This window comes from Octodon degus, unplaced genomic scaffold (genome assembly GCF_000260255.1).
Source record: "Octodon degus isolate 3935 unplaced genomic scaffold, OctDeg1.0 scaffold00320, whole genome shotgun sequence".
NCBI lineage: Eukaryota > Metazoa > Chordata > Mammalia > Rodentia > Octodontidae > Octodon > Octodon degus.
The window spans coordinates 1,145,313-1,171,390 of NW_004524896.1; the positions used below are offsets into that span (position 1 = coordinate 1,145,313).

Consider the following 26,078-nt stretch of genomic DNA (forward strand, 5'->3'; position numbering starts at 1 on the left):
TATAGATTTCTTATTTGCTGCTGCAGCAAATGACCACCAACTCAAAGGTGGTACTATTTTTTTCTTTTACTTTATAAGACATCATACAAACACGATGTCTTACAATTTGTGAGGTCACATGTCCAATCAGTGTCCTTGGGTAAAGTCACAGGAGTGGAGAGATGTCCTTCCACTTCATCTTCATCCAGAGCTGGAAGTGTGATGTCAGTTGAGCCTGACACATTGGCCTATTATGCCAGGGATGTTGGAAACACCCCCTTTTGGTTAGAGTAAGGTGACTCTGCCTCATGTTATGTCCCATTCCCACTATTGTCTCCCTGTGAGTGATCCAGTGTGATGCTCACCCACACCCACGCTCTCCAGCCTCGCTGTGTAACCAGCTGTGCTGAAGTGAAGCCACACGGGGAGCCTCCTCGGGCCCTTTCCAACCTGAGGCATGTGTCAGGGTCTCCCTGGCAAGAGGAGGGGAAGGGAGGTTTAAACAATCTTTGTAAATGGTGGCAAATTCTGCATTAGTGTGATAAATTATTATTTTTATTCTGCATGATTTATGAAAGACTTTTGTGTGGCTATCCATAGGACAAGTTCTACGACTAGTATAAATAGGTCCCATTATATCTATGTACTTTTAAATTTGAAGTTACTCCTGCCTTTCAAATGAGAAAGAAAACCAGAAAATCCCTTGAGTACTGTCATGATGTCCAGTCTATTATTTTGATCTCTGAAAATTATTCTACTATTTTGAGGGGTGGCTTTAAGTTGAACACAGAGAGCATTTATTTTTGTCCCCAGCCCATTTTGGTTGATTTTCCTACAGGCTCTTGCCGAGTTGCTCAGGCAGCCCTCAAGGTTTGGATCCTCCAACCTTAACCTCACAAGAACATGGGATGACAAGCCAGGGCTGTTGTATCTGACTGCAGGGCTATTTTGAGGGACTCAAATCTTGCTTGGTGTGAGATTTCTGTAGGCGACCTTCCTACTTCATAGTTTCTTTGTCAAGCTTTAGTATAATTTTAATTTTTGGTTTGATCAAGCATGTGTTTTAATTTTGTTAAGACTTGATGAAGTATGTTGGGCTGTATATTCTTTTTCTATTGCCAAAAATTGTCCTTGGAAGTTTGTGATATATTGTATTTCTTGAACGTGAAGGAAATCACTAGCAAAGGTTACTGAGCTAGATTTTGCATGGGAAGTGTTTTAATTAGAGGTCAAAGTCCTCAACACACAGGAGATAGATCAGAGTTTCTGCTCTCTTTATCTCCACTCAGTAAATTGTGTCTGTGGCATTTCATCCGTGTCATCTACATCTTGCCACATGTGGCATGAGGCTCTTCCTAACACCCTGCTCTCGTGGCTGAGGAACCCTCGAGGGATCCGTCTTCATGCCTGCTGTTTTCTGCTGTTGAAATGTGTGTCAGCTCTTTTTAAGTCCTAGTACTAGTTTTCTGTTCCCTGGTTTTTTGGAGTGTTCTCTAATACGTTCTTCCGTGGCCCTCCGTTTTCTCACTTCCTGTCTGGGCTGTGCCAGGCCGTCCTTAACGTGGCACCCATTTCACCCATCGTGTCTCACGGGTCCATTATTGATGCAAGCAGTGATTACGTATTATTTATTTCTATTTTATAGACAGTACAAAATAGTATTAAAGCAGAAAAATGACAAACGATACAGAATTTTACTAAACAGTAATGCACGTTTCTCTGTGTTTGTTGTACTGCATCACATTGTCCTCAAATTAGTTGTTCATATTACCAGATATACGCATGCAAATCTGGAAGAAGAAACAAAAAAGAGAAAAATATATGAGAAAGTAAGAAGAGTGAACAAAGGAAAGGAATTGAAAAAAGGAGATAAAACAAATCAAGGATTAGCTGCTCATTTCCATAAAACATCAGCCATCCCCACTACAGGGGTCCAAACCCTCCTGCTTGCATACACAGGCACATGTCCTTCTCCCACGCCCTCTCTGGCCCTTCTCCTCATCTCAGTAATTCCTTCCTTTTGAACAGTTTCATTCCCTGTTCTCAGTCTCTACTGCACCCTTCAGATTTATCTCAGTGATTCCTGGAGACTCTTGGAGTTTATTTCCAACACACAGAGCTGTGAGCTCTCTCGGACTATAGGGTCAGGAGTGTCTTGGAAGGTCCCAGAACCTAGAGAGTCTCTGTTAGGTGCCCCTGGCTGAGGTGTCACTTACTGTCCTTTGTGATGGCTCCTGGGCAAGCGGACGCCAGGGTAGCGTACACACTGGGCTCCGCTGGGAGGGCCCTGTCCTGGGAGGAAGCAGGAGCAGCCGTCCCCTGTCTCAGTGTCCAGCTGCCCAGCTCAGCATAGGTCACGTTCTGGGGACCCTCAGGAGCAGCAGCCTGCAGTGAGAAGGGAAAGAGGAGGTTTGTGCTTGGCACCACAGTGGTCCGGGGCCCTGAGGAGTGCAGAACCCACCTGAACATCCATCAACTTGTCCTCCCCTGCCTGCCCCTCCTTGCGTTCCAGGAGGTGCCCCAACAGGGCTGAAGGAGGGGAGGCCCCTGCCCTCCTGGGTGCTGGGTGCTTCACGTGGGCATACACCACTCCCTGGGGGTCCTCATCAGGAGGGCTCTGTGGCAGAGAGACAGAGACAGAGGGGGTCTCCTTGGTGCCATGCTGGTCCCCCTCACATCCTGACACCTGGATCCTCATCCCAAGGCTGCAGCTACAGGGCCATCGTCCTGGAGGAGCTGGTCCCTGACTCAGGGCCTCTGCTCCTGCCCTGTGCCCTGCCAGCAGTGCTGTGCATTAGACGTCAGCGTAGCTCTCCCCAGGCAGGCTTCTGCTCAGCGCTCCCCTTCCCAGAGTCCTCCCTGTGATTCTCACTGGGCCTACAGGGATAGTTAGACAGAGGAAGAGGGCCAGGAAAGGGTCACAGGGAGGGGACCTCGAGGTCACAGGAAAGAGCAGAGGGTGGGGTCTCAGCTGGCAGAAGTTGGGGTGTCCAGAACGAAGGGCTGAGCTGTGAGGTCCCTGAGAGCTGAGTGGAGCAGGACAGAGCAGCGTCCCTGGGGCTGAACTGGGAGACAGGAAGTCCCTGTGCCCTGGATGGGGCAGGGTCTCACCTGAGCATCCAGCTGCACCCTGTCCTCAGGCTCTGTGTCCTTCACTGTGACATCTGCAGGGACAGAAGAGAGGTCACCTCTGGCCACAGACCTTTGTTCTACCAGCCCCCAGGTAAGTCTTGTCCATCAAGAGCACAGCGAAGCAGCTGGGTGATGGCCCTGGGTTCAGTGCAGGGGTCAATCTGACTTGCCCTGAGCCCCAGCCTTCCCGAACCCTGTCATGCTGAGACCTCAGGGCATCTCCCACTTTGGGCCACTAAGACCACTCGGGAATCTCCTACAGGGCAGGACATGTGTTCTGCTTGGAACTTTGGTCCTGGGCTCTGCACAGGAGACTCTATGCAGACTCTTGCCCTCGGACAGGTTTCCCTGGGGCCTCAGCATCAACCCCTTTCTGATGCTCCAGCCCCACCCTCCTGCTAACCTGTCTTCCTGCTTCTTCTCCGGTGCCAGTATAGAAAGAGGAGGAGGAGGAGCAGCAGCAGCAGCAAGGTTGAGGACATGGAGACCCACGTCACAACGTTATTGCTCCCTAGTGCGCTTTGGCCTTGAGTGCTGCCTTAAAGAGAAACACGGCCACTTCCTGAGCAGCTCTTTTCCAGGCCCATGTGGGGACTTTGCACCCCTGCCTCACTCTGTCCCAGTCCTGTACTCAAGATCAGTTACCCCCTCATGTGGGTTATCAAGGAAGAGAGGGAGAAGGAGACAGGGGAGCTGCCAGCCCAGGGGACCAAGGGGAATCCTGCACAGGGATGAACCTGGGGAGCTGGACCTCCAGTTCTGCTCTCTCCAGCAGAGCTCAGTCCCCCCAGCTGGAGGGGAGGAGCCTGCACACCCAGCCATGGCTCTGAACGCTCAAGCACTGGGACTGTCATTGCACAGCTCAACGGGAGCCCTGCAGCGTGGGCTCCTGGAGGCTCCCTGGAGGCCGCCTCTCCAGGGCTCACAGCAAGCTCAGCACCAGAGGAACTTAAAGGTTGAGGTGAAGCCTCCCCTTTACACCTGGAGACACGGAGGCCCAACCAGGAGAGGGGCTGGTCTGAGTCCACATCTCCAGAGGAGGCTGAGCCAGCCCCACACCCAGCTCAGCCCCTATCATGACCCCTCCCAGCAGCACCCTCACTCACCACCCTCGGGTCCAGACTCTGGCAGGAGGGGTGGATCCTCAGGGGCTCCTAGGGGGAGTGGGCAGGTGAGGAGCTGGGCTCCCTGCTCCCCAGGTCAGATTCTGCTCCTCCCCAGGCTACACACCATCTCCCTCAGCTTTGACACAGCCCATGCAGCCTGGATTCCGTGCCCTGGGGATCTCAGTTCCCTTTTTACTTCCCTCTCCCTTGGCCAACTGAGAAGCTGAGATTGGAATCAGCCCTGAGATGGGATGAGTGTCTCCAGGCAGCCAGGACACAGGACAGAGGGACAGAGCTCAGGCCTCTTCTCCTGTGTGGCTGTGCATTGAGGGTTGGACATGTGGTCACCCTGGGGATGAGGACCTGAGAGGGTGTGGGGCTGGGCTGCACCAGGCTGGACTCTGCCCTCACCTCTCCCTGTGCTGGGGCCTCTGCCACGAAGGCACATTCAAGACAGGAAGCATGGGTGATGACCACAGGCCCAGGGAGAGTCCACCTCTACCTGGTTCTCCCAGTGCCCTCACATACACCCAGCCCACAGCAGCCCTGAGAGGATTCATAGGGACCCTGAGCTCAGTCATGCATGGGTGAGAAACAACACACCTGACACTGTGAGCTCCAGGGTCAGCAGGTGTGGAGAGGAGTTCTGAGAGCCATAGCATCTGTAGGTACCTCCAAGGGCTGAGCTCACAGCTCCCATGGAGAATTCTGCCTGGGACTGCTGACCTTGGGACACTGATCTCAGACACAAGGGAGGATCAGCTGCCCCCCGCCCTTGAACAAAGGGAAAGTGTCCATCGGGCTCTGTGACTGACACAGCAGGGTCACATTCTCTCCTAAGGACACTGTGGGCTCTAGCTGCACTGAGAGGGAGGGTGTGGTAGGGAGTTGTCCTGGAGAGGAGAGGGTGATGAGAAGTGGTCCCAAAGTATTCTGAGGTGATGCCTGAGCAGGTCTGTCTCTGAGGACACTCAGTCTCTGTCTCTGTCTCTGCTGGCTTTGCCTCTCCTGTCCTCCCATCTCTCTGTCTCTTTCCCTGCCTGATACCCCACACTCACACTGATAATTGCCTCTTTGGCTCCTTCAGCAAGGTTTTTGAAGAGTCTGGGTCCCAGAGAGACCTTGAGTTGCCCACCTGGGATCAGGATGTTCAGGTGGTCACTGGGGGCAGGACACTTGGAGAGGCTCTGTCCACCATGGCATCAGTAGCACCCCCCAGGGAGATCTCCCAAGAAACAGAGAAATCCGTGTGGAAGAGCCAAGGATGGGCCTACCAGCCAGGGGCCTGTTGGAGGTTACATGCCCCTCTTTGGACAGAGCGAATCTGTCATGGCTGAGGTCAGAGTCACATTCAGTGGTCATGCTCTGTCCAGGGGGCAGGATAGGGCCTTATTGTGTCAGGAGGGAGGGCTTCCTGGACAGCCTTGGAGGGAAGAGGCGCTGGGCTGAGGGGCTGGTCCCTGACCTCCTGTCATGCACTGTGGGTCTCCCAGACTGTCACACTGAAGTTTGTGGCTCTGTTGATGTCCTGAACTAACTTCCTCTAAGGGATTCTCTGTACTAGCGCCTGTCAGTTAGACATTCCACCATGAGTGGGTCAAAGAAAGAACTTGCTCACCTGAGGGCAGGAGCTCCAGGGCAGCACTGGGCTCTGACCACACGTGGGGAGTTTTCTGGTGATAGCCATAGCACTTGAATATCCACCTCCGCCTGAGGGTCACAGGGCCCACAGGGAACAGGGCCCGGAAGTGCCCTCTGGAGTCTTGCTGTGATTGCAGTGTCCTGGAGAGCTTATCCCCTGCTTCCTCAGTCAGAATGAACCTGTCAAATGCCTCCTGTGACCCACACTGGAGGGTGACGTTGCCTCCTGAGGTCAACACAAGACCAGCCAAGGCTGAGAGGCTGGGTTTGCTATGAAAACCTGGGAGAGAAGGAGGCAGTGTGAGAAATGGACTCACACCTCCTACAACTTCCCCAGAGCTGGGAGAGGGGACCATCCTCAAAAGCAGACCCATTCATGAGGGTAAAGTCTTACACTGGGACCCTGAGAGGCCTCTCACCTGTCACCACCAGCTCCAGGGTCTCACTGGGCTGTGACCAGCCAGCAGGGGTGTGATAGTAACAGCGATACATCCCTGCATCTTCTTCTCTCATGGATGGGATGGAGAAGTTGGCTTTGCTCTTGGGCTCAGGAGAGGTCTGTGTGTCTGAGAATGCCAGGCTGCGCTCTCTGTACAGACGGTATTCCTGGGCCTCCAGGGTCCCCTCACACCACAGGGTCACAGGACTCCACCATGGTATCACAGAGCCTGGCTCAGCCCAGAGCCTGGGTTTAGGGAGAGTCCCTGCAGGGAAATCACAGCTGGGTCCCAGGGCCTCCTCCTCCCTCAGAACCCAGCTCTCAGCCCCAGGACACTTTAGACCTCAAAACACCAGCCCCCACCTGTTGTGGGTCATCCCCACCTCCCAGGAAGGCACCTTGTCCCAGGACGAAGAGGGACTGAGGATAGCTTGGAACACACTCACCTGCCTGCACTCCTGTCCTGCTGCCCAGGCTCAGCCCTGGAAGAGAGTTCCCTGTGAGAGCTTCTCCCTGGGGCCCAAGCAGGTCCTGGCCTCCCTGGAGCCTCCTGAACCCTGCGTCTCCTATGGGCCAGAGTCTGGCTGTGGGGCTCCAGTCTGTGGGTCCTGCTGCCCGCAGTCAGTACTTACCGATAAACAGCAAAAGTGTCATGGGTGTGCTGGTCGTGGTGTCTCCAGGTGAGACTGTGAACATAGGTGACACCAGCGGGCCTGACACACGGAGCTGTGCAGCAGGGGGTTGGTTTCTGCCCTCATAGGGTGGTCACAGCAGGAGGCCCACAGGAAGCGGAGCTGACTTCCGCAGTCACCAGGGTAATTCATCCCAGGGCAGACCTGGCTGGGCTCCAGGCCACGGTGAAGCTCCTTCCTCCCGAGTGCTCCTGACCGGTCCTCACTCAGTGATGCCAGGACACAGTGGCCAGTCGACCCGGGGCCCTCCCGAGCTGCCCCTTGCAAGGCACAGTTACCCTGTGCTGGGCCCGCTTGCCCCAGCTCCCACGGATCTCATCCCTCCTTCAGCCTGTCCAGCTGCACGCCATGGTCCTCCTCATCGTAGCTGTCCTGCCCCAGCCCTGGAGATGCTCCAGGGAGGACTCAAGCTGCCATTTTTTCTGGACTAGTGCAGGGATGCACTGAGCCCGGACTGTAGAAACCTTCATCAAGGTCAGGAGTAGGGAGGAGAGACGCCCGCAGCACTGAGCAGCACTCAGGGCGTTAGGGAACCTGCAGAGGTGAGGAGCGAGTAGGGCAGGGATTCTCTGGGGAGGAGGAGGTCAGCTGTACTAGTAGAATTGAAAACCGCGTCTTGCGATTGTGCACGGGCTCTGTTTTGCATTTTTCTAGTGTCTTGGAGTCCCTTGATCAATTGTTTAATTGAACTCTTTCATATTTTGATTTTCATACAATTTAAGACATAAATTTCTTTTTTTTTTAACATAAAAGCAATTTGTTTTTATTGAATGGAACAAATGTCTGTCTCTTTCTTAAGGATTTTGTTGTTATTCAGGTCAACTTATTCTCAGAGATGGGAGACATTATATAAACTGAAATTGTGGTGCATCTAAATTGTCTTCCATCAAGTTGTTTTACACCACTTTTGTTTTTCTACTTTCTCTTGATTTGCTAAGAAGTAAGATCTGTACTAATAGTGTTCAGACAGGATATCATGTCTGCATCTTGTGCTATGAATGACTACTACAAAGACAACAATATGCAGGGTATTAAGTGTTGTAACTCTCCTACCAACCTGTTCTGAAGCTGTCACATTGCAATTTTTTCTCAATAAAATTAATAAAAACCATAAATTTCTAAATATCAACTTCCCTCTTATTTTTTATTTTGAACTATTGCATGTTCTTATTTTAAATTAACTTGATGGTCACAGATTGCATTCAGACTCCCAGGCATCTTGGGATAATGCTCCAGCAGTGAGCTACATCCAGCAACCTTTACAAGGTTTTAGAAGTTTTTTTCATTAATTCATTTTTTTGAACTGAGAATGGAGCTCAGGGATTCCCAATTGCCACGCAGGCCCTGCGCCCCTGAGCTATATCTCCTGCCGTCATTTTAAAGTTGTATATGATGGAGGTGTTTCTCTAAGGCGCCCAACACAGCCCTGCCTCCTGCCCTCCACACACATTCTGTAGATTCCTGTTTGTGGCTCCCATGAGGCTAACAGGACACAAGCTGCCCTTTCCACAGCCCATCCTCCCTCAGAAGTTCATCTCAAGAGCACTCAGAGTCTGTGTTCTATTCCTGCCCATGCATTGTGCCCTTGCTTAATTTGCATGTTTTAAGTCAGTTATTTATAACATCTTGTAGCATTAATTTTTTAAGTGTTTTTTCATGTTTTGGGTTTTTCTAGAACCTCATAATACAGTTCAGGCTTGCAGCTTCCTTCTGTGTCCCAGGCTGGCTGGAGTGCAAGGTGATCCCTCCACCTCAGCCTCCCACTACTGGGATCGCAGACCTGTGCCACCCTGCTCTGCAGTGCTAGGTGATGTGGTTTTGTCTTTTAAATCCTTCTGCAGTGCTGTGCACCAAAGCTGTAGCTCATGTGGCTTCTACCTGGCAGCCACGGCGCAGCAGTGCTCTGTGTGTCCTCACGCCGCCACTGTCACCCCGAGTCGTGTGGTGTGAAACGCTCTCCTGCTGCTTGTGCTGTGTCCTCACTATGATTGTGTGGCCTAGCGGATGACACCCAGGGCCTCATGGATGCTGAGCACGTGCCTCACGCTGAGTGACCCCAGCCCCACGCTGTGTGCAGTATCTTCAATCTAAACATGAGAAACAGCTTCAGTGCCCTTTGTGAGGTAGATGTGTCAGGGTTTCATCACTGACAATATACCTGAGAAATCTTACATGGGGAAAGGTTGACTTCATCACTCAGCTCCTGGGACTGCAGTGCACAGTCACCCAGCTCCACAGCACAGGGCCACGGAGAGACGGGGACATCACAGCACACAGGAGCAGAGGGCTGAGGAGGGGAGATGGAGAGAGAGAGAGAGAGAGAGAGAGAGAGAGAGAGAGAGAGAGAAACAGAGAGAGAAACAGAGACAGAGACAGAGACAGAGACAGAGACAGAGAGAAAAGCTGAGAGACAGCACTTGGGCAAAGTCTCTGCACCAGCAAGGCCAGGAGGGCAGGGTGTATGAGACATGTCTGGAGGGATTCTGCTTGTTACCTGATAGTTGGAGACAAAGTCATCTTGCCAGGAAGGTCAGAATTATGACCTGTGAATTTCTCCCATGAGACCCAGCTCCCCAGTCAAATGGACCTGTGTTTCTAAATTCCCTCCACTGACAGAGCGGGTCAGAAGATTCTGTAGAGGAAGTGGGCTGAATCCCTGCTTTTCCTCATCGCAACCTCCACACCTGTGTGGCCTGCAAGCACCGAGCTCTGGCAGGTGCAGGCAGTGAGCCGGAGTTCAGCTTTTCTTCAGTCATTCTGATTTACTGTAAGCGGATGCATCACTGGGCACTGCCCTGTGTCATAGCTTAAGTACAGAGTACCCTGCTTCACTGTCACATTTCTTGGATAATCTCATGAAAGAGTGGGCTGGCCATTCCCATTGGCACCTCATGATGATGTTATGTGAGTTCCAGATTATTTAGTCACCAGCAGCGAGAACTCAAGGGTGTCTCACGTCCTCACACATCTAACATCACTAATGGCGTCACAGGACTGTGGGCATTACTAAGGGACTGTGAGGCATTTAACAGCCTGACCTTGTGCTGACTTGGCTGGTGACAGCTTGAGGAGTACAATCTCTGTGGAGAAACCTGCCCAGAAGAGGTCAGGTCATTTCCTGAGGTGCCCGATGGGCTCACGCCTGGGCAGCCTCGCCTCCCTGTGGTCCTTGTGAGAGGTGAGTTCTGGGAGATGCTGGGCTTGCCTCAGTTTTCTAGTGTGCAGAGTGGTGGAGTGAAGCCTGCTGTGTGTGGTCTGTGGTGTCCTGTCTTTGTTCCCTCCCTCCTTGCTGTAGGGTCCTGACAGAGCCCTCACCTGAGGGTGAAGAGAGGCCAGAGCCCAAGCCTGCACCCGTGAAGGCAGGACCTTCCAGTGTGTGTGGTTTGGCAGCTGGGAGCAGGTTGTAAGCTCAGGGAGCTGCTGTCTCAGCCATCACTGGCTAGACAGACAGGCTGGAGAACTGCAGGCAGCTCCCGGATGTAGGAGTTGGCTTTTGTACTAGCTCTGGGACTTCCTCTTCAGAAAGTTGCTTCAAGTTCAGCCCAGAGACCCCAGACCTGAGCACCAGAGATTGCTGCAGGAGATTGGCTTCGCACAATCAGAGCCATTTTAGCTTCCTGAGAAGTAGAAGGCCTTTGGGCGCTGGAACGCCTTGCTCGTGTGCTGGGTGAGGATTCCCTAGAAAGCCTTCTGTATTTCTGCATCCCCCCGATACCTTGCATGTGGGAAGCCCTTTGTGTTTGAGGGGCAGTAGGGACAGCAAGGACATAGCACGTGGCACAGAACATTTGTTCCAGACACCATCCTGGAGAGACAATCACTCAGGAGAGGAGGCATGCCCGTGTGGACCCCGCCCTCCATGCCTGTGCCTGGCCTATGTGTTGGCCTGAGCTAACCAGGCCAGCACCCCCAGTGTGTGAACCCAACCTCCCTGGCTTCCTCCTCCAGCTGGGCGCTATAGACCCCATGTCTTCCGGACAGGTTTTTCCACCATGACCCTGTGCTGCCCTCCCTTCCAGGGTTTACAGAACCCAGGTGGCTGTCTGACTTGGGGCATTTTCTTCCTTCTGCAAGAGAAAATGTAGGGACCAAGAAAGGCTATACAACAAACGGATGCGATTGTCACAGCCCCACCGGTCACACTCTGCAAAGGTCCCTGCTTGCTGCCCACACAGGAAGGTGACCAGCTCCTCTCCCCACAGCACAGCGGGGCAGGTGTGAGAGAGACTTTCCGATGAGGCCCAGGGTGCAGCAGCTCTAGCCAGGGCTGCACAAACCGACTGCCGCAGGATTGCAACATCTGGACCCTGAGCAGTGCACAGTGCTGCTCGCAGAACCACAGATAGGCATTGCTCTGCACTCCTTGCCCTTTTGAGAGACCCCGGTGCGGCTCTGCTTCTCCAGGGAGCATCCCCTGCCTCAGGAGCACAAGCTCAATATCTAAATATTGGCAACTTATCAAATAGATGCCATTTATTTGTTATTTGATTCTGTTTCAAAGGTTTCAAATTAGCAGAGGATTACATTATGGATTTGTCTTGATTTCTGTTTTAGAATGAGTCAGTTCTTTTTTCCCAGCAGATTTTTTAAAACTAGTTTTAGTGTAGACTACTTATTTTATTTATTTTTAGAATTCTTATTTGTGTCTTTTTAGCACTCCCCCACTTTTGGTCAAAGCATTGAGGCCTGGTTCCCCTGACCTTGGTCTGATTTACTGTTAGGATTCCTTTAAAGTCTTGAATGACTTTCTGCCCACCTTACACGTGATGCCAGGAAAAAGGAGGAAAACATTGTACGGCCTCATAATGTTGTTACGAATTCAGTGCTGTATTGCAGGGTTTCATTTTTTAAAGAAGACCATGGTGCATCTAATTTCTCAGAGGCTTCCACATGTTTTATGTCTGCCATTTTATGAACAGTGGTTAATCTTGTAAACAGCACTTTGCGACAATCTGCTGAGGTAGCTCCTGGAGGACACACCCCACACGTCGGCAGCGCTTTTCTGGTGCCCAGTGGAGAACCTTCCTCAACTCACTTATCTTGGAGAGATCATGCGGTGTGAAATCAGAAGGAGACCTTCCTACCACAGCTGTACGAGGCGTGGTGCACCTAGCGTGGTGCACTCTCCGTTCTGGGTATTGATGTCACGTGCACCCTCCAGGTCTCCCTGTTTCCTCTGATGGCTCAGGGGCTCCTCCACACCCCTTGTCACACTCTTGGAGAAGGGCCTCTCTGTTGTGCAAAGCACATTCAAGTGGTCACAGCTGCTGAGATGATTCAGAAGGAGAAAATGTCCTCAGAACTCTCTCTACCACCTGAGTCCCAGGAGTGCATCGTGGCCATGATTGCCTGTGTCGGCTTATTCTCTGAAGCTGAAGTCCACTGACACTGTTTCTAAAGTCTGTGAATTTTAGCTGCTCCCAGAGATAGTAGTGTACCAAGATAAAGGATGGAAGATGGCAGATTAAAGGCCAGGAGCATAACACCGCTCGCCAGGACCAGGAAGCCAGACAGCTGGAGGACACCAACTTAGAAAGGTGACCAGGAATAGTAGCCATTGGAATCAGGGAAGGGAAGTAACAGAAAGCTATGAATCTCAGAGAAACAGGCAAATCCGAGTACAATGCAGGGCAAAGAAGATAGCAGTGTGGAATGCTAACCCCAACCCCCGAGAAGGGATCATGTCTTTGCAAGCACAAGAGTCAGGGAGAAACAATGGCCTTACCTGGCAAGGCTATGCTGAGGACAATCCTGTGGTTGTTGTTTTACTCTGAGTGACCTCCCCTTCCTCGGGCTGGATAGAGGTGGAGGAGAAATCCTTTGCCACCACCCTTGCATTAGATAGTGATTTGTCATGAGCCATTTTGGGGAGAATCAATTGTTTAGACCTAAACTGCTCCAGCAGTGAATATTCATGGAGTAACTACATTCAGGGCTTCTGGGTCTTCATTCCATAGGTGCCAGGAGGCAGAGCTGGGAGATGCACACATAGATTGCCTGTGAAGTTTAAGCAGGGATGAGAATAATTCAGGCCAGATTTAGTCTTCTGTGTCTCTAGAGATAAGCCAGGCTGCTGGCATGTGAAAGGAGTGGGTCAGAAAGTGCTGGCATTGAATCCTGCAGATTGTCTGATCCCAAACTCTGTCTTCTGAGAAAGCAGACGTCTTCGAGACCTGTTGGTGTTTCCCATAGAGGAACACCAAGGAGATCAAAGGCATGCTTCAGCTTGTACACTTGCCTCCTACTGAGGTGTGTGGACAGAGAGAGCTCTGGGGGAGGGGGGGCCTCAGTAGGCCGCAGCCCATAGGGCTTCTGAAGATAGCACTTGCATGCAGTGCTCAGAGGGCCGCAAAACTAAGACCTACTGCACTGAAGCAGTCATGAAAGCTGACACCAACTGACAGTGTGTAGGAGCAGGTGGGGGCAGGAGTCCACAGTTGTGCATTAAAAGTGGGTGGAAACACCATAAGCTGTGGTTGCGGTTCACGGCTGGCCCAATATCTGGTGTATTCCAAGTACAGGCCTTGGGAAGAACCACTTGCACAAACACAGGAAGCTTTTGGATTGTTTTCCCTTTTCCCTTTAGGGTTTGGTTTTTGTTGTTGTTGTTGTTGTTGTTGTTGTTGTTGTTTTCTTAAAACTCTTTGATTTGATTTCTGTTTTTTTATTTTTACTCTTTTTTCAGGTGCTTTCACTTGAAATCTACTGATTTCTTTAATTCTTCAACTGGATATCTTACCTCACATTTCTCTTCTCGTTATCTCCCTGTTCAGTTTTTCACATTTTCTTTCTACCAGATTTATTCCCCCTTCGTACCTATTTTTCTAGTTATAAATTTTTTTAGTTTTTGTAGTTGTCGATTGGGCCCTAGGCTATGATTTTGTTAAGTAATTTTGTTGAGAAACAAATAGCAATGAGGCAGTTTCAAATCAAATTAGTAGGAAAGTTTCAATAAGTAATACTTTGCATATTGTTGTCTTAGTGGTTATTCATTGTACAAGATGCAGACCTGATATCCTGTCCACAAACAGTATTAGAACGAATCTCTCTATTCATTGAATTGAGAGAATGCAGCTGTATATCTATCCTATTTTGAATATGTGATTGTTGACTGTTAATGATGTTAAAGTTGGTGCATTGCCTAAACATGCACTGAATGTTAACATTTTGTTTGTCTATTTGAGTATGTTGATATGATAGACATCTTTTCTAAGGGTGGATAATTTATTCATTCTTAATTAGGTCAGCACTTCCGTAGTTCAGGCTCTACTATCATTACTTATTCTTTTTTATTGCTCACGGTGGTGTGAACATCGCTATTCATGATTTTACTGTGGACTAATAACTGTCTTCTGTCAAAACCACTACTGCAGTTCTTTTCTCTCCATGTGATGATGGGAATCAAACTCCCTTGAGAATGTTGGACATTATGAAAACCCTCAAATATTGGACTGAGCAAGTGAAACATTCGTGTTAGCACACAAACATAGTGCAAACCCAACACTTTTCAGGGATTCCTATTTGTTTCCAAGTCTCCACCACTCTTGGTGCTCAGTGACTGTTCTCTCTCACATGTTCAGCTCCTGGATGCATGTGGATCCTGATATTCCTGAGTCGAGCCTGGAATCATGGAATCCCCAGGACCACGGGACCAGGTCAGGCAGGCCCAGTCAGGTGAGACTGTCTACTGTGTGAGCTGGGCCTTCGAGCTAGGAATTAGTGATGAAGAGGTGAAAGGAGACAAAAATCATTCCAGGATTCCTGAATATCACCTGGGAGTATCTTCTTTCCCTAAGGAGGAGGTCACCATGTTTAACCACCTTCATAATTGAGAATATTCTTGCTCCCAGATTTGGATTTTGACTGGATTTGTGAGAGGTTGAGGGTCTCCGTTGTTCCTGGGAACCAAGTAAGGAGAACACAATGTGTGAATCATTGAAGGACCAGAGCCTTTGTTGGGTCCACAACCTTTTATCTCACCATCATGACATGACTTCAAGAGCATCCCTGAGAGCCTTTTCCCTGTTGGAGTAGATTTTCCTCTCACCTCCCCAGTGGATTCTTCACCCTCCCTGTGTTCTGTGAATTCAGAACATGGGTCTGAGTCATTTGGGAATAAAGGCCTCCTGAGATCCAAGAACTCAGAACTGGCAAGAAGCATGACTGACAGTTTGTAAATAACCAAGCACTGTGCCCTCTTGGTTTGTCTGGAACACAGGACAATGGACACTGATCCTCCTGGAGGCGAGTTGGCCCTCAGTCACTGGCTGAGGACTCAGGTTCCAGACGAGCAGCTCTGGTCCTCAGGGCTCCTGGGACTGAGGTTCATGGAGCAGTGAAGTCTGGGGCTGTGGCCCAGCCAGGGGCCCTGGTGCCTCATGATCCCTGAAATCGCATTCAGTGGTCATCTCATCATCTCATGGCGTGGAACACCTACAGTGCAACTCTAACTCTCTCTCTCTCTCTCTCTCTCTCTCTCTCTCTCTCTCTCTCTCTCACACACACACACACACACACACACACACACACTCACACCTGTATTTTACCTGGCAGATATATTAGGTGTCTTAAAATACGTGCATGTGGTTTAAAGATGCATAAATCCAACTATGATTCACAAATAGAAACATTCATGTGGCATAAATGAAACATGTGGATGAAAATGAAATGAAATACAGCCATATAAAACATATAATATGAGCACCATGATAACACGTGTGCTCCTAGGGCTTTCATACCGCCTTGGTTTCCTGATTTCTGAATCTCTGCCTTCAGTTATTGTTCTGATCCAATGATCTGTTATATGTTTTGGGCTACAACTATAAGAAGACAGGTTGGACTGAGAATTTGTTCTGCATGATAAAGTCCTGCCTCTAGTGCAGTTGAAAAAATGAGACGGAATGTGAATCAATATTTTTTGATTTGAACTATGCAGATCTCTACATATCAATATATTTCTATAATAAGAATTAGACTGTGCATGCTACTGAGAAGCTAATATTGCTTTACATATATTTTACCAATAAGTTATAGGAGACCAGTAAAAATTTATTGGGAGAGGATTTCAAAATAATATGAAATAAAAATTAATGCATAGAAACAATTAGCTTCCCTCCTGTATAACAAGTTAAAATTCAGGAAACATAAATTCATTGAGACTTAATGAGCCGGTTTATTTATTTTTATTTTTATTTTTATTTTTTATTTTTTTAATGAGCCGGTTTAAAACAGTGGATCGTATTACACATTTCCTGTGAGTATTCACAATCTAAGCTAAATTATTTTTCTCCTACCCGGGATTGAACTCAACCTCATGCATGCTGGGCAGGCGCTTGTGCAGCTGAGCTGTCTTCCGAGCCCCAAAGCCTTGGTATCAAGAAGTTGTTCTCTATAATTATTGTATAAATCTAATACAATTCCCAGTAAATAGGGGCACAATTACTTACATTTTTATGTCTAAGTTCTCATAGCTTTAAATTTTCACAGAAAATTGTTATTTTTCAGTGTTAGAGAGAGACACCCGCAGTACACAAGTGGGAAAACAAAATTATAGCACAAATTGCTGTGCTGGCCCCACCCCTGGGGCCCGCTGAGACAGCGACTGGGACTGGGCATGGTGGCGCGCTCCTGCAATCCCAGCATTTGGGAGGCAGGAGAGGCTCCAGGAACCCCACTTGGGAAGGGAAGGCTCATTCAGACCCCTCCACCCTGAACACCCAGTACTTTGGGGAGGGGGACCCCAGATATTTCCTCACACCTCACCCCAATGTCCCAGGAATCCACCTGGACACCTCACTGTCCATCACTTTCCTCCTTGGAGACAGCCACTCAAGCGAGTTTTGGGAACATGGCAGAGATGAGTCCAGAACTTTTCTCAGGTTAAGTTGAAGGAACTGCCCCATGCAGGACTCTGGGCATGTTACGGGGGTTTGGGACACTGGAGAACTAGATTCTGAGACAGGGATTAGAAAGAGAGGCCTGGGGTCTCTGCCTGCCTCTGTGAACTTGAAGAAGTTTAGACTAATCCAAGCTTCACCGAGTGTCAAGTCCTCCCTCCTGCACATTGACCCTGTCTGAGAGCTCAGTGGTGGGGACCCAGAGCACAGGCTCCAGCTCTTTCCTCCTCTCTCAGGATGACCCTGCTCGGCAGCCCCTTCTCCACTGCCTGGTCATGTCTCCTGGGCTCAGAGCTCTCCTCAAGTCAGTGCACTCTTAATCACTTAGGTTTAGTGAGGATAGGGGCTGGAACTCTGCTCCTGAGTACCTAAGGTCCCAGATGGGAGCAACAGGTATTGAAAATCAGTCCCTGTAGGACCCATAAGGCCTGGGGTCACAGGTATTATGGAGTATTCTGCCTCATGACATTGAGCTCAGAACTCTGATATTATAGGTAAGGGAAGCTCACCTGGCTTCCTCCTTGGAAGAAGTAAAGTGTCCATGTGGCTCTGTGACTGACAAAGCAGGGTCAAGTCCTCTCCTGAGGAAACCATGGATTCATGCTGGACTGAAAGGGACGATGTGACCGGGAGCTGTCTTACAGAGGAGGGTGGTGATGGGCAGCCCCACCTTGTTCTGAGCTTTGGCATCTGGGCTCTCTTAGGACCCCTGATCTCTGTCGGTCTCTGTCTCCTCTGACGCTGCTCACCCCTGCTCTTCCCTACCTCCCTGTCTCTTTGCCTCCCTGACATCCCACCCTCACCATGGCCATCATCTGCTCGGCTCACCTAGCAGAATCTGGGTGCCTCACAGATCCCTGGCCCCTCTCATCCTATTAAAAGCTTTTTACACCAAAATAAATTATAAATAAGGTGGAAAGAATAAGAAAGAGACAGAATGAGAAAACAATCCTACCCTTGACAAAGGACTAATGTCTACGACATTTAAAGAATTAAAAAAATCAAAACGCCTAAATGTAAAGACCCAGTCCAAACTGGGCACCTGAGATGAACACGCACTTATCAGAAGAAGAAACAAAGGTGGCAACAAATGTCTGAAAAACAATTAACGTGATTGGCGATTCTGCATGTGCAAATTACAGCAGTGCGGAGATTCACCTCACCCTGGTAAGAGTGGCTATGGTCAAGAAATCCACCAAGAACCCCTGCTGGGGGGTGGCTACAGAGGAAGAGGAGCCTTTGGTTTCTACTTTGGGTGGGAGTAGAGACCAGCCCCACTACTGTGGAAATCAGTGTGGAGATTGCTCACAGACCCAGGAATAGAGGTCTGATTCCTCCAACTGATCTGCTTCTGGGTGTCTTCCCAGGAGAATGAAATACAACGTACTGCAGCCATCTCTGCGCACCCATGCTGATCGCATCAGTGTGTAGCAGCTGACTCTTGGAAACAACCCAAATGCCCACAGGCCAATAAATGGATAAAGAGGCTGTGGGGTTTTATTGCGTGTGGTACTGCTCAGCCATAAAGGAGGACAAACGTAAGGATTTGTAGGCAAATGGATGCACTGTGAGAACATCCTGTTAAATGAAATGAATCGGACATACATGTTTACACATCACATTGTATGTCTAGTGGGAGAAATGGAAAGGACAAATAAGGACCAAGATGGATACCACATACTGGGAACTAGGAAGAGAATTGTCAAATGAGCAAAAGAAAAGTGGATGCAGTCGGGAATGAATGAAGGAAAAAGTAAAAAAAAAGAGAGGAGGTACAGGATCTCGGGATAAATCCTGAGGGGATTTCACTGACCTTATCAGACTCAAAAGCTACAACTCTTGTTGCACAGGTCCTGCTTTACCTTGGTCTTAACCATTTAGTAGAAAAGTATGAAGATGAAATATAGGAAGTAAAGCCATGCTGTTATGTTGAGCTGTGGGGGACTCAGGTCAATAATTTCTGACATTGCCAGTTAAACAGAAGATCCAATGCTATTATGGGCTACTGGACTCTTTTAGAATATTTTGCTGAGTTAACACACCTATAATATTCAAACGATGAAACTAAACAAAAAAGGGGATACAGATGAATGTCCATTTTGTATCTGTGTATTCAAAGTGGTTAGGATAGATATATAGTTACATTCTCTTAATGAATAGAAGGATTTGCTCTAATGGTGTTTGTAGATAGGATATCATGTCTGCATTTTATAGAGCAATTAACCACTGGGAGGAATGTATGCAATGTGTTAATTATTGAAACTGTCCTGCCGATTTGATTTGAAACTGTCTCTTTGCTATTTGTTTATCAATAAAATTATGGAAAAAAAGAATACAAATAAAATGCAGATGCGGTAGCTCATGCCATTATCATGGGGCGGGGGGGAAGTTGGCCTCAGGAGGATCTCAAGTTCAAGCCCAGCCTGGCAACTCACTGGACTGGAGAGATTCAGTCTCAAAATAACTTTGAAACAGGCCAGGGATGCAGCCCTCTGGGATGCCCAAAGTTCAGTTCTCAGTGCTAGAACAGAAGGGAGAAGCGAGCAGCCTGGTTCACAATAAGAAACCAGAACCTTTCTGAGTGTAACAAGGAGGCAGGCGAGGGGGTCCTCGCGCAGCCCGCTCCAGCCCTGCCTGCATGTCCTGGCTGCTGTACTCTTGCGGGAAAGGGGAAGAGCACAGGGCAGGAAGGGACAGCCAGAAAGGCCCCTGCGCAGGGCTGACAGGAGAGTCCTAGGAGAAAATCTGAGAGATCTGACTAAATGGTAAAAAGTTCCTGGAACTAATATGTGGGGACAGCAAGGATGACTCAAGGTAGATATAAAAGTCAGCTCCTTGTGTGGCTGCAGCGGTGAGCAGGGAGGTGACACTGGACACAGGCCAGTTCTGCGCACCCCTCTGAACTCCGCCTAAGCAGCAGGAGGCTGGCACTGTGAAGTGAGCCAGGAAGGGACTACGACAGTACTCAGTTAGTGCCACACATCAGGGCTGTTTAAACGGTGATTTTTCTTAAATCTGGTTGTGACAGCAAAGGCCTGTAATTCCAGCATGGTAGGAGGCTGAGTCAAACATTCTAAATTCAAAATAAGACTGGGTAGTGCCACAGTATAGGAAGACGCTGTGAAAAGTCAATGTGTGGATCTCCCATCATTTGATTCCAAGAAAAACTTCACAGAGATCATTTGATCATGGCTAAGGGGTCTCACGGCCCAGAAAGGCTGGCAGGACATCATTTTGTGTTAGTTTTTACCACACTAGAATCTAACTTTTGTGTACATTTTCTGTTATTTGAGCCAACTTCGGGCTGTCAGTTGAAATGCTGGTGTCTCTCATACACACTGGGGAGTGGTGTGACTGCAGTTAAGGCAAATGTCACCTGACAGTGAGCAGGGCATGAAGGGTGCAGAGCGAGACCCTGTCCCAGGCTAGGGGTCACAGCCTCACCTATGGAGCTGGGAGGAGAGCAGGGGTCCAGGCAGAGCCTGCAGGGAGGTGGAGGGAAGCACTGCAGGTCCTGAGAGACGATCTCTGTGACACCTTCCGAGTCCACGCATTTGGACCACAATAGCCTCCTGGACAGTTGCTACATAGAAGTCCAGCTCTGTACCATGGCGTCTTCCAGAACCTCCTGAGACCATCAAGCTGTTCCCCGGGCTCCACCACTCTGAGCAGCGACCGCCGTCTGCTGTCTACTTCCTGGCAGCGTCTCGAGTCCTCCTCTGGCTGTGCTGAGCCCCAAATAGCAGGATCCCAAGGACCACGAGGACCAGGACAGCCAGGCCCATGTGGATGAGATTCCCCACAGTGTGGTCCTGGGCATGTGGGGCTGGGACGGGGACAGAGAGGTCACAGAGGTCAGGATAGATGACAGGGAGTCCAGATGTTTCTTCTGTGCACCTAGCCACCTGCCTGCCCTGGACAGGAACGGTTCAACTGTGTCCAGCCCTATAACTGAGAATTCTCCCTCCCTGTCTTGGGCTCTGAGTGATTCCGGGATGGGCTGATGGCCTCCTGAGTCCTGAGCAGCAAGGCTGGGCAGCACGAGCTTCAGGGTTGAGGAGACCTGAGTTGTGCCCAAGCTCCATGTCCTGTCTCCTCCTCTGAGGTAGCTTTGTGTGTGGCCCTGAGTGAGTCCTCTCTCTGCTGTAGCGAGTTCCCACAGGGCTCCTCACAGGATTGATCAGGCTCCCATACTCCATGAGTACTGACCTTGACTCTGAGTCACTTTTCAGCCAAGGGTACCTGAGCTCTGAGAGCTCAGGATGGGTGACAGGAAGGGCTTTGGTGTTCAGAAATAACCAAGCCCTTGGATGCTCTCTGCTCTGTCAGGGCCACCAAGGGATGAGCACTGACTCCCCTGGACTGGGGCTTCCCTGCTCCACCAGTACAGGACCCAGGGGCTAGGGCCCAGAGACCTTGTTCATCAGGAGGCTGCTATCTGTCCACCAGGGCCCTCATCCTGCCTAAACCTCAGATTCATGTTCTCCTCTGAATCAGGGCCGATGTCACGTGGTACTCAGAGCCTAGAAAGTCACCAGGCTCCCCAAAGTTCCCTTAATGTTCACCTACTGAATGACCCTCTCCTGAAGATAGCAAACAGCATTGAGATTCACTGGACTCCCATGGGTCAGGGGAAAGCGTCTCCACTGCCCATGTGGCAGGGACAACAGAGGAGCTGTCCCCACTGTGAGGTGGGGACACCAGGCGCAGTGGCTGAACCCTGTTCTTCCCCTCAGTTCACCCCCACTCCTCTGCTCCATCCTGTGTCTCCCTGTGTTCCCTCATTCCCTTTCTTCTGTTGGAGATGTCAGGGTGGAAGCCGCACAGGGAACTCCCACCTGCATCAGCCTCTGCATGGGTAGCTTCTCCCCTGCGGACTTCCCCTCCACCTTGTCCAGGTCTTGGGGTGTCAGCCCTGTGCTGGAGACAGGACACAGAGTGACCATGTGGATTCAGAGGGAATAGAAATAGGGACCTTCAGTGGGACACAGAGTCATGTTGGGAACCTGAGCGGTGCCCAGTCAGGGAAAGCCAGGGCTCTGGGTGACACAGAGGAAGGGGCAGGGTGGGGCTGAGCCTGGGGTTTCTAACTTCCAGCATTCTTCTCCTCACCAGAGCTGGGCTCCCCAAGCTGCAGAAAATGAATCTGAGAGATGCCTTTCTGCCTGGCACCTTCCCCAACTGTTACTGTCACTGCACTGAGGGACAGGACCCTGTACCATGGGGCAGTTGAGGCTTGTCTGAAAGGATCCTTCAGTGTTCACAGCAAGGTCAGCACCAGAGGAACTTGAAGGTCAGGAGCAGGCCTCCTTTTACACATGCAGACCCTGACACTCACCCAAGAGGGGCTGGTCTGCTTCTGCATCTCCAGAGGAAGCTGCACCAGCCCCACTGCTCAGTCCCTGCTCCATCCCAGAAGCACCCTCACTCATCATCCTGGGCTCCAGACTCTGGCGTGAGAGGCTGATCCTCAGGTCCTCCTAAGAGAGCAGGGGAAGTGAGAGGCTGAGCTCCACACTCACCATTCCAGCTGCTGCTCCTCTCCAGGCTGGACCCCAACATCTCTCAGAGCTCTGACCCCTCTCCATGCAGAACACTGGGGATCCTAGTTCCTTTCCCTATTCTCTGTGCCTGGACACCAGCGAAGCCAATCCTGGAGCCAGGACTGAGATGAGCTGAACATCTCTGGGCATCCTGGACACAGGACAGGAGACAGAGCCTGGACTCTCCTACTGTGGAGCTGGGTGCTAAATGTGAGGTCGGGGTCTTTCTGGGATGATGACGAGGGAGTGGGGGGCTGGACAGTCTCAGGGTGGACTCTGCCCTCCCCTCTCCCTGTGCTATGGCCTCTGCCACCAGGGCACAGTTTAGAGAGAAAGGATGGATGGTGACCACAAGCCTAGGAAAAGTTCACTTCTGACTGGCTCTACGAGAGCCCCTTATGCTCTGCCAGCCCAGGGGCGCTCAGAGAGATGCTGGGGGCATAGGCAGCACACCTGACACTGTGAACTCCAGGGGCTCACTGGGCTGCGACAGCAGATAAGGAGTTGAGTTCCGAGAGCCATAGCACCTGTAGGTGCCCCTGAGGGCTGAGCTCACAGCTCCTAGGAATAATTCTGCCCTGGAACTGCTGAGCTTGGAACTCTGATCTCAGCTGCAGGGTGGGATCAGCTGCTCCCTCCTTGGACAGAAGGAAAGTGTCTTTCAGGCTCTGTGACTGACACAGCTGTGTCATGTCCTCTCCTGAGGACACCATAGGTCCTGAATGCATGGCAAAACAGAGTGTCAGGAAGCTGTCCTGGGAACAAAGATGGTTGTGAGGGGCAGGTCCACCTTGCTGTGAGCTGAGGCCTTAGCTGCTCAGTCCCTGTTGCTGTGACCTCTGATTTTGCCCCACCTACCCTCCTCTGTCTCTCTGTCCCTCTTCCTCCCTGAAACACCAACCTCACCCTCGTCATCACCACCTCAATTCCCCCAGCAGGACTTGGTCCTTGACTGAGCCCTGTGATCAGGACATCCAGGGAGGTCACTGGGGGCCAACTGATCAGAAGCGAGGCTGTGTCCACCATAGCATCAGTAGCAGCTCCACTGGGAGCTGCACCCAGGGCCTTGGCGAAGGGAGCCTGTGAGGGCTCAGGTTGGGTGCTGGCCAGGGCGCTGGAGGAGGTCACCTGCACCCCCACTGGACAGAGTAACTCCATCATGGCTCAGGTCATAGTGACATATGAGGGTCAGGGTGTATACAAGAGGCAGGACAGGGCCCTGCTGTGTCAGGAGGGGTCTTCCTGGCATCCCTGGAGGGAGGAGCAGCTGGTTGAGGGGCTGGTGCCTGCCATGATCCTGTCCCCTTGTCCTTCCCTGTGGGTCTTCCTGACTGTCACATTGAGGTTTCTGGCTCTGTAGAAGTTCTGAGCCAATCTCTTCCTGGGAATCACTTATTAAAGGATTCAGACATGACTGGGCCAGAGAAAGGACTTCCTTACCCAAGACCAGGAGCTCCAGGGTGTCACTGGGTTCTGACTACACCCGGGGTTGGCCCCTGTAATAGCCATAACATCTGAATGTCCACCTCTGCCTGGGGGTCACGGGGCTCACACGGAACAAGGTCTGGGTCTGCTCGCTAGGGCCTTGCTGTGATTTCAGTGTCCAAGAGAGTTTGTCTCCTCCTTCCTTAGTCAGAATGAACCCATCAAATCCCTCCTGTTACCCACACTGGAGGGTGTCATTCCCTTCTGAGGTCATCACAGGAGCAGGCAGGGCTGAGAGTCTGGGTTTTCTGTAGACTTCTAGGATAGAAGGAGGCAAATGAGAAACGGACTCACACCTCCCACACTGCCCCCAGGGCTAGTCTTTGAGAAGGGGACAAGCCACAGATCAGAACCCATCCTGAGCACATAGGGTAGGGCTTGGACCCAGAGTGACCTCTCACCTGTCACCACCAGATCTAGGGTCTCACTGGGCTGTGACCAGCCAGCAGAAATGAGGTAGTAACAGCGATATCGTCCTGCCAGGTTCTCTGTCATGGATGGGATGGAGAACTTGGCCTTGTTCCTGGGCTCAGGGGAGGTCACTATGTCTGAGAATGCTGGGATGCCCTCTCTGTACAGATGGTATTGCAGGGCCTCCAGGGTCCCCTCACACCACAGGGTCATAGAACTCCCCCATGGAATCACAGAGCCTGGCTGAGCCTGGAGCTTGGGTTTTGGGGCGGTCGCTGCAGGAAGCAGGTGAACACGTGTGGTGTGTCCTGACTGTGCACAGTGAGTCATGCATGGAGAGGGCATTAAGGCTGACTTGGGAGGAGCAGAAGACATCCGAGGAGCCTCCTGCAAACACGGATCCCTCTGGACGCTCTGATTTATACTTTCTCTTCTCATTTTGGTCCCCACGCTCTGGTCTCACTGAACCCCACAGTCTGCCTCTGAGCTCAGCATCGTTTGGCACCAGTCTCATGTTTGGGCCCTGTCAATTTCTCTGGGGCAGGTTCTCAGTCATTAAAGTAAAAATCTGGGGCTTCCTCACCTGACTTCTGCAGCAAGAGTGAGTGATGGGGCTCTGAGCACACCTGGGGTTGGCGGCAGAAACAGCCTGAGCATCTCAGCATTCACCTCTGTGTGGGGGTCTCAGGGCCTACAGGGAACAGGGCTTTGACCTGCCTACTGAGGCCTCATTGTGAGACCGAGGTCCAGGAGAGCCTGCCTCCTTCTTTATTATTCAGAATGAACCCATCAAATCACAGCTTTGGCCCATACTGAAGAGTGACACTCCCACCTTAGGTCACCACAGGACTGGGCAGGGCTGAAAGACTGGGTTTGCAGACTACTAGAAGAGAAGAAGGCAGTGTATAGAATAGAATCAACCTCTCACACTCTTCCCAGGGTGGGCTATGAGAGGCAAACAGGCCTCAGAGCAGACCCTTCCTGAGTGCAGGGTCTGGGACCGGGACCCCGAGTGTCCTCTCACCAGTCACCACCAGCTCCAGGGAGTTGCTGTGCTCTGACAAGCCAGGAGCTGCTCTGTAGTAACAGTGATATCGCCCTGCGTGGTGCTCTGTCATGATGGGATGGAGAGCTTGGCCCTGTTCCCGAGTTCCACTGCTGTCTGTCTTCTCTGGGGCACTTGGCTTCCCTCTTTGTACAGACCAGATTCCTTGGCCCCCAGAGTCCACTTGCACCAGAGAATCACAGGTTCCTCCCATGGTATCATAGATCCTGGCATAGCCCAGAGCATGGGTTTGGGGAGGGTCCCTGCAGGAAAGTCTTAGGTGGGTCCCAGGACCTCCTCCTTCCCTCAAATGCCAGCTCTTAGCCCCAGGACCCTCCAGATCTTCCAGAACCAACCCACATTCATCCCCATTGCCTAGGGGTGGCCACTTGTGCCCAGAAGGAGGGATTCGGTTCAGCTGAGGATACACTCATCTGTCTGCACTCCCACCCTGGCATTCAGACTCAGCCCTGGAAGAGAGTTCCCTGTGAGAGGGTTGCCCTGGAGCTTGAGCAGGTCCTCTCCCCACAGAGCCTCCCAATCCCCTGATATCCTGAAGGTTCCTAGCCTGGCTGTGGGGTTCCAGACTAGCAATTCCCTGCCCATGTTCTGTTCTCACCAATTCAGATCAGAGCTGTGAGTGTGCTGTTGATGGTGTCTCTTGCCTCCAGGTGAGACTGGGAAGAGATGACATCACTGTCCTCAACAC

General features: G+C 50.9%; 2 pseudogenes; both read right to left on the reverse strand.

Moving 5' to 3' along the window:
* Nucleotides 1-1,735: 1,735 nt before the first annotated feature.
* LOC101570140 lies at nt 1,736-7,007 on the reverse strand (annotated as a pseudogene).
* A 1,979-nt stretch (nt 7,008-8,986) lies between these two features.
* LOC101570547 lies at nt 8,987-25,442 on the reverse strand (annotated as a pseudogene).
* Nucleotides 25,443-26,078: the final 636 nt, after the last annotated feature.